The sequence below is a fragment of the Saimiri boliviensis genome, chromosome 9 (genome assembly GCF_048565385.1).
Source record: "Saimiri boliviensis isolate mSaiBol1 chromosome 9, mSaiBol1.pri, whole genome shotgun sequence".
Lineage (NCBI taxonomy): Eukaryota > Metazoa > Chordata > Mammalia > Primates > Cebidae > Saimiri > Saimiri boliviensis.
The window spans coordinates 24,499,572-24,513,879 of record NC_133457.1 but is presented as its reverse complement, the minus strand read 5'-3'; the positions used below and the strand labels follow the sequence as shown (position 1 = coordinate 24,513,879).

General features: G+C 35.1%; 1 protein-coding gene across 3 annotated transcripts in view; it reads right to left on the bottom strand.

The window, feature by feature from the left end:
• The window catches only part of OTOL1 (otolin 1), a 60,341-nt gene that overhangs the window by 25,705 nt on the left and 20,328 nt on the right, over window positions 1-14,308 (bottom strand). The window lies entirely within an intron of this gene.

The window sequence follows — 14,308 nt, the reverse complement described above, 5'->3', positions numbered from 1 at the left end:
TTGTTGGACAGTTTCAACTCACTATGGGTTGGCTGTGGTTGCTTTTTATACACCATGTCGCTACACTATTACTACCTTTTCTATAGTAGTAAATTACCTTGTTTTGATCATTTTTATGCATTTCTTTTAAGATAAAATTAAGATAACATCTAATCATTTATAAACTACATTAAGTTGAACTAATGAAAAGAAAAGAATGCTATCCTGTGGACTGAATCTTTGTGTTCTCCCAAAATTCTTATGTCCAAACCCTAATTCCCATGGTAATGGTATTAGGCTAGTGTCTTTGAGGGGTAATTAGTGCCCTTATAAGAAAAGATACAAGAGAGATGACGCCTCTCTCTCTCTCCACCATGTGAGGAACAGGGCCCTCACCAGGAACCACATTGGCTATCACCTTGATCTTGGATCTCTCAGCCTTCAGAACTAAAAGAAATAAATTTCTGTTGTTTAAACCACCACTGTATGGCATTTTTATTATAGCAGACTATACTAAGACAGTTCTTATTCTTAAACATTCTATAAATTATTTATGAAAGTATCAGATGCCTACAATTTTTCAATGGTCTCCCAAAAATAAGAGATAGATGGAATAAAAATGACACAATGTTAACAATGGTTGAGTTAAGTAAAGAGCATAGAGATACTCATTCTATTATTCTTTCATTTGTCTATGGAGTTCAGATTTTGAAGAATTAAAAGTTGAGGACGTATTACTCAGATCCTTCTCTGATATTGCTGCATTAACAAACGTGTCTAAAAATCTCAGTGGCTTGCAACAAAAAGCATTCATTTATTTCCTAAAATTTTACAAGGTGTCCAGGTAATTCTACTTCAAGCTGTAGATCTTGTTTATTTCTGATCTATATGTCTATCATATTGGAACTAAAAGCTTTCCAGTGCATACACAACTTGTAGCAGATGGCAGAATGCAAGAGGGTGAGAGAATATACAATGTCTCTTAGATTAGAATTTGTATAGTCATTTTTTCCATATTCCATTAGCCCAAACAAGACATGTGATCAATCCCAAGATCAATATTATATCCACAGTGAACTATAACAAGTGTGAGAGAAAAAGAATGATTGACAAATAATACAATCCGTGTCAAGGAAAATATTTCTTAAATATCAAAAAGATGAAAGAGGACATATTCCAGAGTAAAAGAAAGAAAGTATTTACACTAAATGCAACACAAAGTATTTTTTTTTTAAATTCAGTTTTAAAAAAATCAAAGGAAGCCACACTGAAGAAATCATGTTACAAAGCACAGTCTAATGGAGGTGTAAAGGTGTGAAAACACTCTTAATCACTTTGCTTGATGAAAGGGTGTGTGTAGTCAGGAAAGTGATTTAAACAGAGATGCTTCTTTGAATACCACCAGGTTTCCAGTCATTCAAGATCCTAGAAAACTTGGAACCAACTGCAGCTGCCCTAATTTATCATTCCTGCTGGGAGATATAGATCAGGAACTCTGGAATAAAATTCAACCCTAAGGTGTGCCTCTGAATTCTCATTTATTTTGTGATAAACTGCACTATCCCCATGACTGGGCATCTTAACCTGAAAATTGGTATTTTTGCACTAATATACAGCCTCTAAATACTACCTTTAATTCAATGGCCATCATTTCATGTCTTGAAATTGAGAAAACAAAGTGTGTCAAGGTTAAATTCAAATTATTAGTACTGGAATATCATTCATGTATATACATATATATATCACATGTGTACCTATATATATATACATACACAAATAGCCTCCAAAATGACTTCGTAAAGTGTTTTGTGCTCTTCAAGATAGCATTTGTACTCAAAGTAATTTATTAGGAAGATAACAATGAAGGCCCAGAATAAAGCTCCTTTCATAAAACAGCTGCATCACCAAGTAGATCATGTTCCTGACTCTGAATTGAAGAAGCTTGTCAGCTTTCATTCTTTCCAAGTAAATCAGTCTTGTTGGGTTTCAGTCCAGAAAGACTCTCTACCTTAGCTCTCTTTATCTTTCACTGACCTTTACTCCCCAGATGTGTATCTCATGTAACAGTTCTGTACACTTGACCCTGACTACTTTGATGAAACACAATAAATAAAGGAATTAAAGAAGAAAGCTTCCCTTACAATGGAAAATCTTGCTCTTTCAGAGCCGTTTGTTTTTAAGAATGTATTTTTTTCCTTAAACTTACCTTTTTAAAAATTAAAGTTTCATTGGTAACATGGAGTTCTGAAAGTTCCAAGCAGTTTGAAATTAATTTTATTCTTTATAAGATTTTAACTGCTGTGAAGTTTTTGCTTCATCCTCTCTCTTATTGAAAATCTTATTGCAAAAATATTCATTTGTTTTCAGCTCTGGTAAAGTTATAAACCTCACAGTGGAAAATTTAAATGGCAAACAGCTTCCTTCTATTTTTGTAATTTAATGTGTAAATAAAGTCAAAATTTAACAACTAGGCATTTCACTATACTTCTTCATCATTTAAGTTGACTGCCAGAAGAAAAGAAAGATTATCTTTTTGGTTGCTTCAAACCTTTTTTAAAACCATTTAGCTTTTTCCCCATTGATTCAAGCAATAAGAGACCTAATGTTCCTTGAACAACTTATATTTGAAAATGCTTTTTGCTTCCTGAAAATATTCAAGTTTTATAACATTGAGGGGGTTTTTTTTCCAATAAAGTAAAGTTCCAGAATATAAGCAAATCTCCCACAAGGGACCTTTGAAATATTGCAATATGCCAGCAATTCAATTTAATCACTAAAAATAGTTCCTTTTATATCATATATTTGCTTTAAGTCATACATATGTATACTTTTCCTCTATAAAACCAATTAATATTTGCTAATATGCATCCATCACTAAAATACATTAATATCTAAGTGTTTATTTTATGATTTTTTTTAATTGCATTTTAGGTTTTGGGGGAACCAACCCAAATGCCCAACGATGATAGACTGGATAGGGAGAATGTGGTACATATACACCATGGAATATTACGCAGCCATCAAAAACGATAAGTTCGTGTCCTTTGTAGGGACATGGATGAACCTGTTTATTTTAAATACATGGTAAGGTTCCATTTAAAATGAAAACCTTTTGCAGTTATTTGAATTCAATCTGAATGGCAACTTTGTGTATCTGGAAATAGTCCTATTTAGCAGCAAACCAATCCCAAGAAAATAGTGACAGATCAAAATTAAAATACATGTATAAACTGATTTTTCTCCAGGTTCTAGGTCACCTTAAGAGTAATTTTGTAAAATTTTCCTTGCTTTTATATGCATGTCCTAAGACCACCCCCAATTATGTCTAGGATTCCTGGTGGCTGTCTTGCCAGGTGACTGCATGAGCCCCACATGAGCCCCACATGCATTTCATCCTTCCCTGAGTCTGTCTTGTACACATTCTATACTCCTCCAGTGATGGAGGATGATGGCGCATTGTGAAGCTGGAAATGTACTTTTCTCCCTTGTGTTAGGCCCTTTTGGAGACACCTGAGTGTAAACTGCTTATTTGCTTGATGTCTTCAAGAGATTTAAGTTGTTAAATTAAGTTTGACCTAAAGCTGCCTCCTTATTTATTTAAGTTCAGCCTAAAGGTTATTCTGTACATAATGAACTATAACCTAACTTGATGTGTAAACAGACTGTAACCTATTCCTTAGATATTTACATATTTATTTAAGTTCATATTTACATATTTAAGTTCAGCCTAAAGGTTTACATATTTAGATTCAGCCTAAAGGTTTCCCCATAATGAACTGTAATGTAATTTGATGTGTAAATAGACTGTAACCTACTCCTAATAAAAAGTAGCTGAGTCTCAGCCAATCACGGCAAGTTCAAGTAAGGCAAAGACCCAGCTGCACCCAATCCAGCTGTTTCTGTATCTCACTTCTTTTTCTATACCTCACTTCCCTTTTCCTGTCCATAAATGTTATCTGGTCATGTGACAGCCTTGGAATTTCTCTGAACCTATTCTGGTTCTGCAGGCTGCCTGATTGATTAATCAGTCTTTGCTCAAACTCTGTTAAATTTAATGTTTCTAAAGTTTTTATTTTAACAAAGTAAAAAACATTTTCAATTTCTCTCTCTTGTACCACATATGAGTCCAATGAGACTAGCCTGGGGGATGAATTTAAATAACATGAATTAAAATTACCCTTTCTAAGGGGCAACTTACACCCTAAGAATGAATTCCTCTCTCAGGAGGGTTCTTAGTCCTTATGCATGTTAACTTCACTTTCCTCAATGTTAACCCACCATTTTCTACATAAGGGAGCCCAGAACATGCCATCCCAAAATATGACTGTTGGAGATCAGAATATACCATCCCCAAATATGCCTTTCTGGAATATAATTATTTTGAGTTGGTTACTTTGAGGAAGTGCAGACACAGAAACAGTTCTGAAAAGTTGCCCTTTTATAAGAGAAATTTACATCTAATAGAAACCTCCATTTGTAAGGATATCTCCCCCCTGAACCCAGAAGAAAATGATAACTAAATCCCCAGAACTCAATCCCCAGAGAAAGCATTGACTCAGATACGCATAGCAACCTTTAGCTTTGTTTCTTTCTCAGCCTTCTCATCTTAACCAGTCCTTTCTATCCTTCTTTCTTTGTTTCAGAGAATGATGGTATTTAAGCCTGAAGCTTAAACTACCCCTTTGAGATCTACTTTAGAGATTCACTCCTTTCTCTGAGTTATCTCTCATGTATATAGGATGTGTGCAGGTGCTATGGTCTGAATTTGTGTTCCTACAAAATTCATCTTTAAACCTAATCTGCATTGTTATGAGTATTAAGCGGTGGGCCCTGATGAATGATATTAGTTCCCTTACAAAAGAGATTGAAAGGAGGACACAGTATTCATCCCTTCCACCATGGGAGCACACAGAAGAAGGCCCATCTACAAGAAACAGGCACCAGATCTCCTGATGCCTTGATCTTGGGATTCCTGGCCTCCAGAATTGTGAGAAATAAATTTCTGTTGTTTATAAATTGCCCAGTCTAACATATTTTTGTTGTATTCGCCCAGTCAGAATAAGACATGTTTTTAAAATTTGCTTGTTTTTCTCTTGTTAATTTGTTTTTTATTACAGGAATCTGTTTCAACGAAGAACTATGGAGGATAGAGGCAAAATAATTTTTCCTCCCCTACACAGTAACACTATAAATGTCTGGATCCTCCTTAGATTTAAGACCCCTGTTCTAGGTGATTATCCACAGCAAAAGTAGTAAGTACATATAACTAGTAACAGGTGGATATAACTAAGACATTTTCAAAACTATTTATATTTGCATATTAAATAGGAACTTCTGAGGAGAGAAAAGATCACCTGGTGACCATCAGGCAGGCCATCCAGAAGCAAAACTCCTTAACTGGGGAATTTAGAAGCAATTAGACTTCCTTATTATTTAAAGCCAGCATCTGGTACCAGCCTTCTTTCCTAAAAACATTTAAGTAAGTAGAATTTCTACACATCTCCAGAATGCACACATGTTGAAACTCTGTGCAATCTTTGCTGACATTAAGGAAGGCATCAAATGTCTACACATGCACACATGTAATCATTTATCATGACCCATGTGGCTAATGTGGTCCAAATGACCCTAAAGCTCCTTTTTTTTTTTTTTTTTTTTTTTTTTTTTTTGATATGGAGTCTCTCTCTGTTGCCAGGCTGAAGTGCAGTGGCACAATCTCAGCTCACTGCAACCTCCGCCTCCCAGGTTCAGGCGATTCTCCTGCCTCAGCCTCCCAAGTAGTTGGGACAACAGGCACACACCACCACACCCAGCTAATTTTTGTATTTTTAGTAGAGGCAGGGTTATGTTAAGGACCATTAATGTTCCCAAGAAAAAATCCACTCCAGTGACCTCGGTCCTCTGTTGCTGAGGCACCCCGCTGCACTCTTCAACAATATTCTTTCTATCTAATAAAACTTTCCTTTTCAAACCTATACTAGTGTTGGTAAATTCTTACTACCCTATGACTCACAAGCCAACCACATCCGAGGCTAGCTCTTTGATACCTCTCGTCCCACAACTTCAAACACTTGCAGCTTAACTTCAGAGGTACACGTTGTTGTAGACATTTGTAGATGTCCTGACTGACAAGCTTTTCTCTTTTTGTTTGGCAAATGTTTAAGCTTAAGAGTCCAGCATCATCAAGGCAGAACCCGGGAAACAGCCTCCCTCGCAGCTAGGACTCAGGCAAGTGACCCATTCTCTACCAATAATGTGTACTCAGTGAGGTTCAGTGTGGAAGTGAGCATCTTTAGGAAGAAGGCTCTGCACTGAGTTCATCATGTTGGTGATGCTTACAGTAGAACTGTCTGGTTTTCTCAGAGACTTAACCTATGCAAAGCAGAAGAGAAACAGTCTCCTCTTAGTGTTTGCTTTTGTTAGCAGGATTCCAAAGCTGCTGGGGTGACCTCAATATTTTACAAACTTGCCCTGAAACAGTCCCTGTTTCCTATAGCTTTTCTGAATGACATGGGACTCAAACAGGAGCCCAATAACAACTATACTCTATTCCGAGTATGTCATCTTTACTGATGACTAAATCTTTTTCACTAAAGACTGTTAATGTTTTCAGCAAACTGATCCATTCTTCCCCATGTAATATTCCTTAAGCCTCCCCTGCAAATAGACATCTGTTGGCTCAACCCAGACTTTTACTCTAGCCATGTCCAAATCCCACTTAGATTCAAGCACGAGTCCTGACTTTATCAATGTCTTAAGTGGTTAAATTACTAAAGGATGAGAATGTTTAAACAAATCTAAACATGTTTAAATAAATAGTTATGTTCAAAACGGTCTCACTATCAGTATAATTCCAAGCCCCTTTCTACAAGGCAAAAAGACTCCATCTTTTTCTCATGGCTCTTCCCCTGAGATATTCCTAAGGACCTCCAGCATAGTTTAATTAATTTAAAATGTTAATTCCTGATGACTACTATCTGAGCCTCCTCAGACAGCCAACCACCCCTTTGGTTTCTGCCAATGGTCATCTGAGCTATTCAGACCAATTTGCTATTGCAATTCTCCGCCTGGTGCTGGGCCAGGGAACTCAAGCAAGAGACACATTCTGTGCCCAAAACCAGCCTCCCTTATGAATGACTAAACTGTACCTCTTTGACTTCCCAAAGCACAACTACAAGCAAGCACTACACTCCTGACAAGACCATCTCAAATTCTTAATCATTCAGTCTTAAACAAACCCAGTACAGGACACTAGTAGTCCCTATTGAATATCTTTGAGGAAAACTACTTCTGTCCCCTCTTTTAGAAGTAAAATATGTATATCCAGTTGACATCATTAAACAGAGCACAATGCATGCATTCTGATTCAAGGTAACCTTATACTTTTATCCAAGAGCTTTGGGTGGTTTTTTACTTATCTTACATACTTAAAATGAAAGAGCCTATTCTGAAGAATTTTCTTAACAAAAGTAGTCAGTTTCAAAGGTAAAGATGTCTTTACCTCCATAAAACCAAACTGCCAGAAACCCTGAAAAGAAGTGCCCTCAGTAAATCTTTTTAAAAAGATATATTTCTGTTATATAATTTTTAAATCTAAAAATATTAGTGTTTCTTTACTTTAAAGGTCATTTAAAGGTTTTTTAAATTAAATTATATATATGTTTTTAAAATAAATCTAGCTGCAGATGGCACAAAATTTAAAATACTCCAAGTAGCACTCTCTCTCTCCCACCCCATTCTCCTCCTTCTCGGAAACAACCACTCTCTTTAGTATTTTGTTAGTCCTTCCAGAGACTGATGAAGAAGCAATAGCAGCATACTGGCACAATATTTCTTTGAAATCTTCCTAAATCAACTTCTCCTTAAGAGTACAATTAACTTCTCACATGTTTGAATTCTATTGTCTTCCAATGTCTATGTTTTCTTCTCATTTCTATAATTGCTTTGGCCTTCTACTTTTTTTGCTTCTCTTATTCTTCCCAACTGCAAGATGGTTTCTATTTTTCCTCAGTAAAAGATAAAGACAGTAGCTTTGTTCTGAACAGTTAGGGAAGTAATTTTTGTTAGATTTTGTTCATCTATTTTGCTACTTATTCTGACTTTTTAAGCTTTTATGAGCTTATGCAAACTAGTGCAAAAGCATGTATAAAGAATCAAAAACTGTGAAGGATCTGAGGCTTTAACCTACTTACAAATTAACACATTAGCCTTTCACAGTCTAACGGATCCAGGTAGGAAAAAATGAAACTTCTGGATCAGAGACAGACAGTTTACTGCTCAGAGCAATGCCTATAACAGAATATCAACGTTCATGCCAGTTCCTCAAGGCTTAATTTCTACAATGTAAAATCAAGAGGGCCAAATGATACCTTCTGTATAGTATAGTATATCACAGGCAAGAAACCCTCAGTATAACATCCCAAATCTTCTATAATAGGAGGTAAATTTGTCTGACTTTTGCTCCTAAAGAAGATATATTTGTTATATTTGGTAGTAAGAAAGCCTTCCCACTGCTCTGGAGGAGACACTATCACTACCTTCCAAGCCAGTTTACTACACATTTTTGAAGAAATAGTTCGTAACAAGGAAGTCAATTCCTCTGCTCACTATGCAGAAATGTAAGAGACAAATGGAGAATTGTCTCCAAACATAGAGTGACTACCATGTGCTGGACACTGGTAAGAATTCTAATTCCTCCATTAGCAAGCTTTTATTGCATACCTATTTTTTTTCAGGGACTATAACAAGTAGCCATTAAAGGAGATAATATATGTGAAGAAATTTTTTAAACTATGGAAAAACAAGTGTTAGCTATTTTTTCTATTACCATAGTTCATTTATCTTTTTGGTATTTTCCTATTTTGGTAGATATTGCATTCATTTCCAATCCCGGTTATCTTCCAGTATTGATCTTTTACATCTACAATTAAAATTTAGTTGAAGAGTCAGAATACTAAAGTTTCAGAACCTGGTTTCCTTTGCCCAAAGTAGGCTGACTTCTCTGTGCCCATAGCAAGCCATCCTGGGCCTTCAATCCTCTCCTTTCAGAAAGGGATGAAGGCTGGAACATAAAAGTGCCAAATTCTCAGTTGTGAAATTAAACAATACTTAAACACATTAAAAAATGTTTTTCATGTGAATCAGTAGTGGGATCATGCCTGTGAATACTCACTACTTTAGCCTGGCACCATCGTGAGACCCCCATCTCTAGAGAAAGGAAAATTCCACAATCAAAAGAAATAGACTATCTGAATGAATAGAAATAACAAGACTCAACTATAGTTGAATAAAAGTTAAGAACTTCAGTATCTTACTCCCAGCATTGAACAGGTCATATAGACAAAAAATCAACATAGAAACGTCAACTTCAAGTGCACTATACTCCAGTATGACCTAATAGGCATTGACAGGACATTTCATCAAACAGTTGCAGAATGCACATTCTTCTAATCAGCACATGGAATATTGGAAAGGCCATACATTAGAGCAAAAAAAATGAATCTTAAAGAATATTTTAATTAAAATCATAGCAGCTGTCTTCTCAGACCAAAATGGGAAAAATCTAGAAATCAATAAAAAGAGGAACTTCGGAAACTATAAATATATGTAAATTTAAAACAGTCTCCTGGATGACTATTAATTAACAAATAAAAAGGAAATGTAAGAATTTCTTGAAACAAATGAAAATTAAAACACAACATACCAAAACCTATGGGATACAGCAAAAGCAGTGCCAAGAGGAAAGGTTATAGCAATGAACACCTACATTAAAGGAGTAGACGGATTTCAAACAAATAACCAAATCATGTAGCTCAAGAAACTAGAAAAGCAAGAACAAACCAAAACTAGAGCAGAATTTCTTTTTTTTTTTTTAGGCAGACACTCTGTCCCAAGGCTGGAGTGCAGAAGCACGATCTTGGCTGACTGCAAGTTCGGCCTCTTGGTTTCAAGCAATTCTCCTGCCTTGGCCTCCTGAGTAGCTCGGATTACTAGCACCCATCACCACACCCAGCTAATTTTTTGTGCTTTTAATAGAGATGGAGTTTTACCATGTTGGCTAGGATGGTCTCAATCTCTTGACCTCGTGATCTACCTGCCTCAGCCTCCCAAAGTGCTGGGATTACAGGATTAAGCCACTGCACTCAGCCTAGAGCAGAATTTTTTTAATTGAAACTAAAAAACAGTACAAAACATCAATGAAAAAGTTGGTTTTTATGTAAAGATAAACAAAATTGACAAATAATTAGCTACACTAAGAAAATCAGAGAGCAGAATCAAATAGACAAAATCAAAAATTAAAAAGAAGAAAGAACAACTTATGCCACAGAAATGCAAAGAATCATTAGAGATGTTCATGAAAAAAACTGTCAACAAGTTGAAAAACATAAAGGAAATAGATAAATTTCTGGACACATATAACCTACAAAGTTTGAACCAGTAAGATATAGAAAATCTGAGTTCAAATTCCTCTCAAACTATTCCAAAAAGTTGAAGAGGGAATTCTTTCTAACTCATTCTATGAGGCCAGCATTATCTTAATGCCAAAAACAGACAAGGACACATAAAAAAAAGAAAACTGCAGACCAATAGCCCTAATGAAAACAGACTCAAAAAATTCCAAAAAAAATGTTAACAAACTGCACAACAGAAAGATTGTACATCACGGTCCAGCAGCACAACAGAAAGATTGTACATCATGGTCAAATGGGATTTATCCCAGGGATACAAAGATGATTTAACATACACAAATCAATAAATGTGATCTATCACATCAACAAAATTAAGAACAAAAACTATGTAATCATCTCAATAGATGCAGAAGAAACATTTTATAAAATTTAACATCTCTTCATCATAAAAATTGTCAAAGAGTAGTTATAGAAGGAACACACCTCAACACAATAAAGGTCATATATGACAAACTCACAATATGGTTTGTCTTCCCATAACTTTTGTAAATCAAATTATGCTCACATGAAACAAAAAATGAAAATATATCCTTAGGACACTTTTAAAATTAATTTTATGTGTAAGTACAAATAAGGAAATATCTATTATTGAGGTGACAAATTTTTATTTAATTATAATGTTTCCTGAGAATTAGAAAACTAGCATTACCATGTAGGAAAGCAGGGAAGATAGGAAAAGGTTGGTCTATTTGCACAAAGTTACAACTACAAAGGAAGAATATGTTCGGTGTTCTATTTCATAGAAGGGTGACCATAACCAACAATAAGGTATTGTGTATCTCCAAATACTCAGAAGAGAGGATTTTGAATGTTTCCACCACAAACAAATAAATGTTTGAGGTGACAGGTATACTAATTATCCTGATTTTATCATTACATATTGCTTACATGTATCAAAACATCACATTGTCCCCCATAAATGTGTTTAATTTTATGTTAACTAAAAATAAACATAATGCTTTTAAAATGTCAACTTATGCACAATAAAATTTTAAAGAGTTTTTTTAATTAGCATTAACTATAAAAAGAAAGCTATAGGCTATACCTTACCTAGGTATTATAACTAGAATATATTTGCTTTAAAACTTTTTAATGTGGGTCTGGCATCAAATTTGGTAACTAACTAAGCATTAAATTTAGAACAGCAATAGATATTTTAGTGTTCTAGGCAATTTGGTTTTTAGAAAAAAATAGAATTTCATTTACTTATTTAAAAACTAGAACAGTAATTTTAGTATTATATATTTAAAGCCATTAAATGTATAAAGTAAATAAATTCAACTTGTAAAGGCCTTTTAAAAATATCAGTTAATTGCTTTAAATATCTCTAATGACTTCTTTCAGACTTTGTTTAGAATGCCAATTATTCCAAATGACATGTTCACTATAATTTTAAGTCTTCTTGTATTTTAAAACGATTTCAACTTGTGGTGATATTGCTTTCCAGCAATTAAGCTAAAAATATGCCTTAAATATTCAACATTAAATAAATTGCATGCACAATAACTTTTCATTCATGAACTTCCAAGAAAAAGTTTCTTCAGAAGTTAACAGTATTTCTTCCATTAAATGTAAAAATAATAATAATACTTCTAAAAAAACTCTTCAACTAAAATATCACTTCTAACCTGTGATAAATTCACAAAAAAAAGGAGTCTATTTTCATTAGAAGATATAAAGGTCATTCCACTGCTAATCAAATAATACAACTTCATATTCTTATATGTCAATACAGAGCATCTTTTTCACAGAATTTAATTTAGCTTACATTAAATACTGTGGAAAGCAAGGAAATGTAGAGTGTGTTTCCCACCTACACGGAGCTGGCAGTCAACTTGTAAAACCAGGCACATAAACATGAGAAACTAAATAATAGAGGAGACAGAGTAAGCAATTTGTGATTTAGTACACATGATGCCAGGAATCTTACACATATTACTTTTTATCCTCTCAAAAAATTTTTAGAAGTGAACAATTAAATAGAACTCTTTAGTTGCCAATAACGTGTCCCCCCACTTCTCATTCTCTCTCTCTCTCTCTCTCTCTCTCTCTCTCTCTCTCTGCCTATCTGTCTCTGCCTGTCTGTCTCTGCCTTTCTCTGTTTCAGTCTGTCTCTGTCTCTGTCTCTCCCACATAAACATAAAAGCAAACACATACACATACACACATACACCTCTCTCCTGTTTTCAGGTTAGCTTTATTTTCTCAAGATCAGTGGCCACTCAAACCTGAAAGTCTGATGAGAGTCATCTTGGAACTTGTATACTCTCATATGCTCTCACAACCAGAGCACTTCACTTGGGAAAAAAAAAGTGCTGAGGGAAAAACTCTGATTGGTCTACCTTAGAGCAAATGTTCACATCTGTGAGTGACTACTGTAGCAATAGGGATGGAGAACTATAATTGGCCCAGACAGAGGGACCCTTTATTACCAGGAGAAGGGGCAGCACAGTGAGGCCACTAAAAGAAACATTGTAAGTCAGTATGTGCTTTCCAATACACCCAGGCTTCCTCTTCATTTCCCGATCAAGAAACGTGTTGCATGAGAACAAAAGGGGAGCACTTATGGAAGAAGTGGAATGTAAGCCTTTTTCATGCCATTGACCATTTTTTGGAGAAACCAAGTCACTAGTTTCCTCCAAATGGTTATGAGATTTCAAATCTGTTGGCACACCATGGTCCATGGGCCAAATCTGACTTGCTGTGGGCTTTGTAAATAAAGTTTTACTGGGCCAAAGCCATTCATGCCATTTATTTACATATTGTCTATAACTCCTTTCATGCTGCACTAGCTGAGTTGAGACAATATGATGCATGCAGATTGTATGGTTTACAAAACCTAAAATATTTACTGCCTGACCCTTTACAGAAAAAAGCTTGCAGATCCCTGATCTAGATGCTTTATTATATTCAGTTCAATTGTTTTGGCCAGAATAATTTGAATGTATGCTGTGCAATTTTTTGCATCTCATTCTAATGTGCATAATACTGGATTTTCCCACTGTGAGCTTAGCAATGTTCCACGCTTGACATCAGTAACTCCATCTTGGGCTACTGACTCCGCACTAAATTGCTGATGAACTTTGAAACTGACAAAGAAACTGTAAAAACATTTCCTTCACAGACATCTATGCCGTTGACAATGAAATTGATCTTCAGTCTTTAAGAACATACTGTGTGTAGCTTTCCCTGACTAACTGATGTAAATGCACTGTTTCACTAACGATTAAAGACTTCTTTGTTTAATCAACTGGTGAAATAATCTGACAAACAGGTAATCTAAAAGCCCTATTGACTCTTGCTGGTGCTGCAGTCTCTGATGGCTACCTCGGTGAGTTACAATCCCCATTTCTGACTAAGTGCTTATTTGCCTCCTTTTTAGTGTTAACACCACTTTTAGTAATACTAAGATGAAACCTCTTTTTAAAGTTAAACTATCATATAACCCAGCAATTCCACCCTTAGGTATAGAACCAAGAGAACAGAAAACACATGTCCACACAAAAAAATATGTACATAAATGCTCTTAGAAGTATTTTTCACAAGAGCCAAAAATTGAAACAACCCAAGTGTCCATCAACTAATGAACGAATAAACAAAAGGTGGAACATCCATACAATGGAATGCTATTTAACCATTAAAAGGAATGAAGTACAGATACATGCTACAACATGGACAAACAAGAAAACATTATAGTAACTGAAAGAAAACATAGTTCAAGATTCTGTTTATACAGATTTCCAGAATAAACAAATCCACAGAGAGAAAATGTATATTTGTGGTTGCCAAAAACTGGTAGGAGGGAGGAATGGCGAATTATTGCTAGTAACTATGGAACTAATAACTCTTTTTTGGAGTGA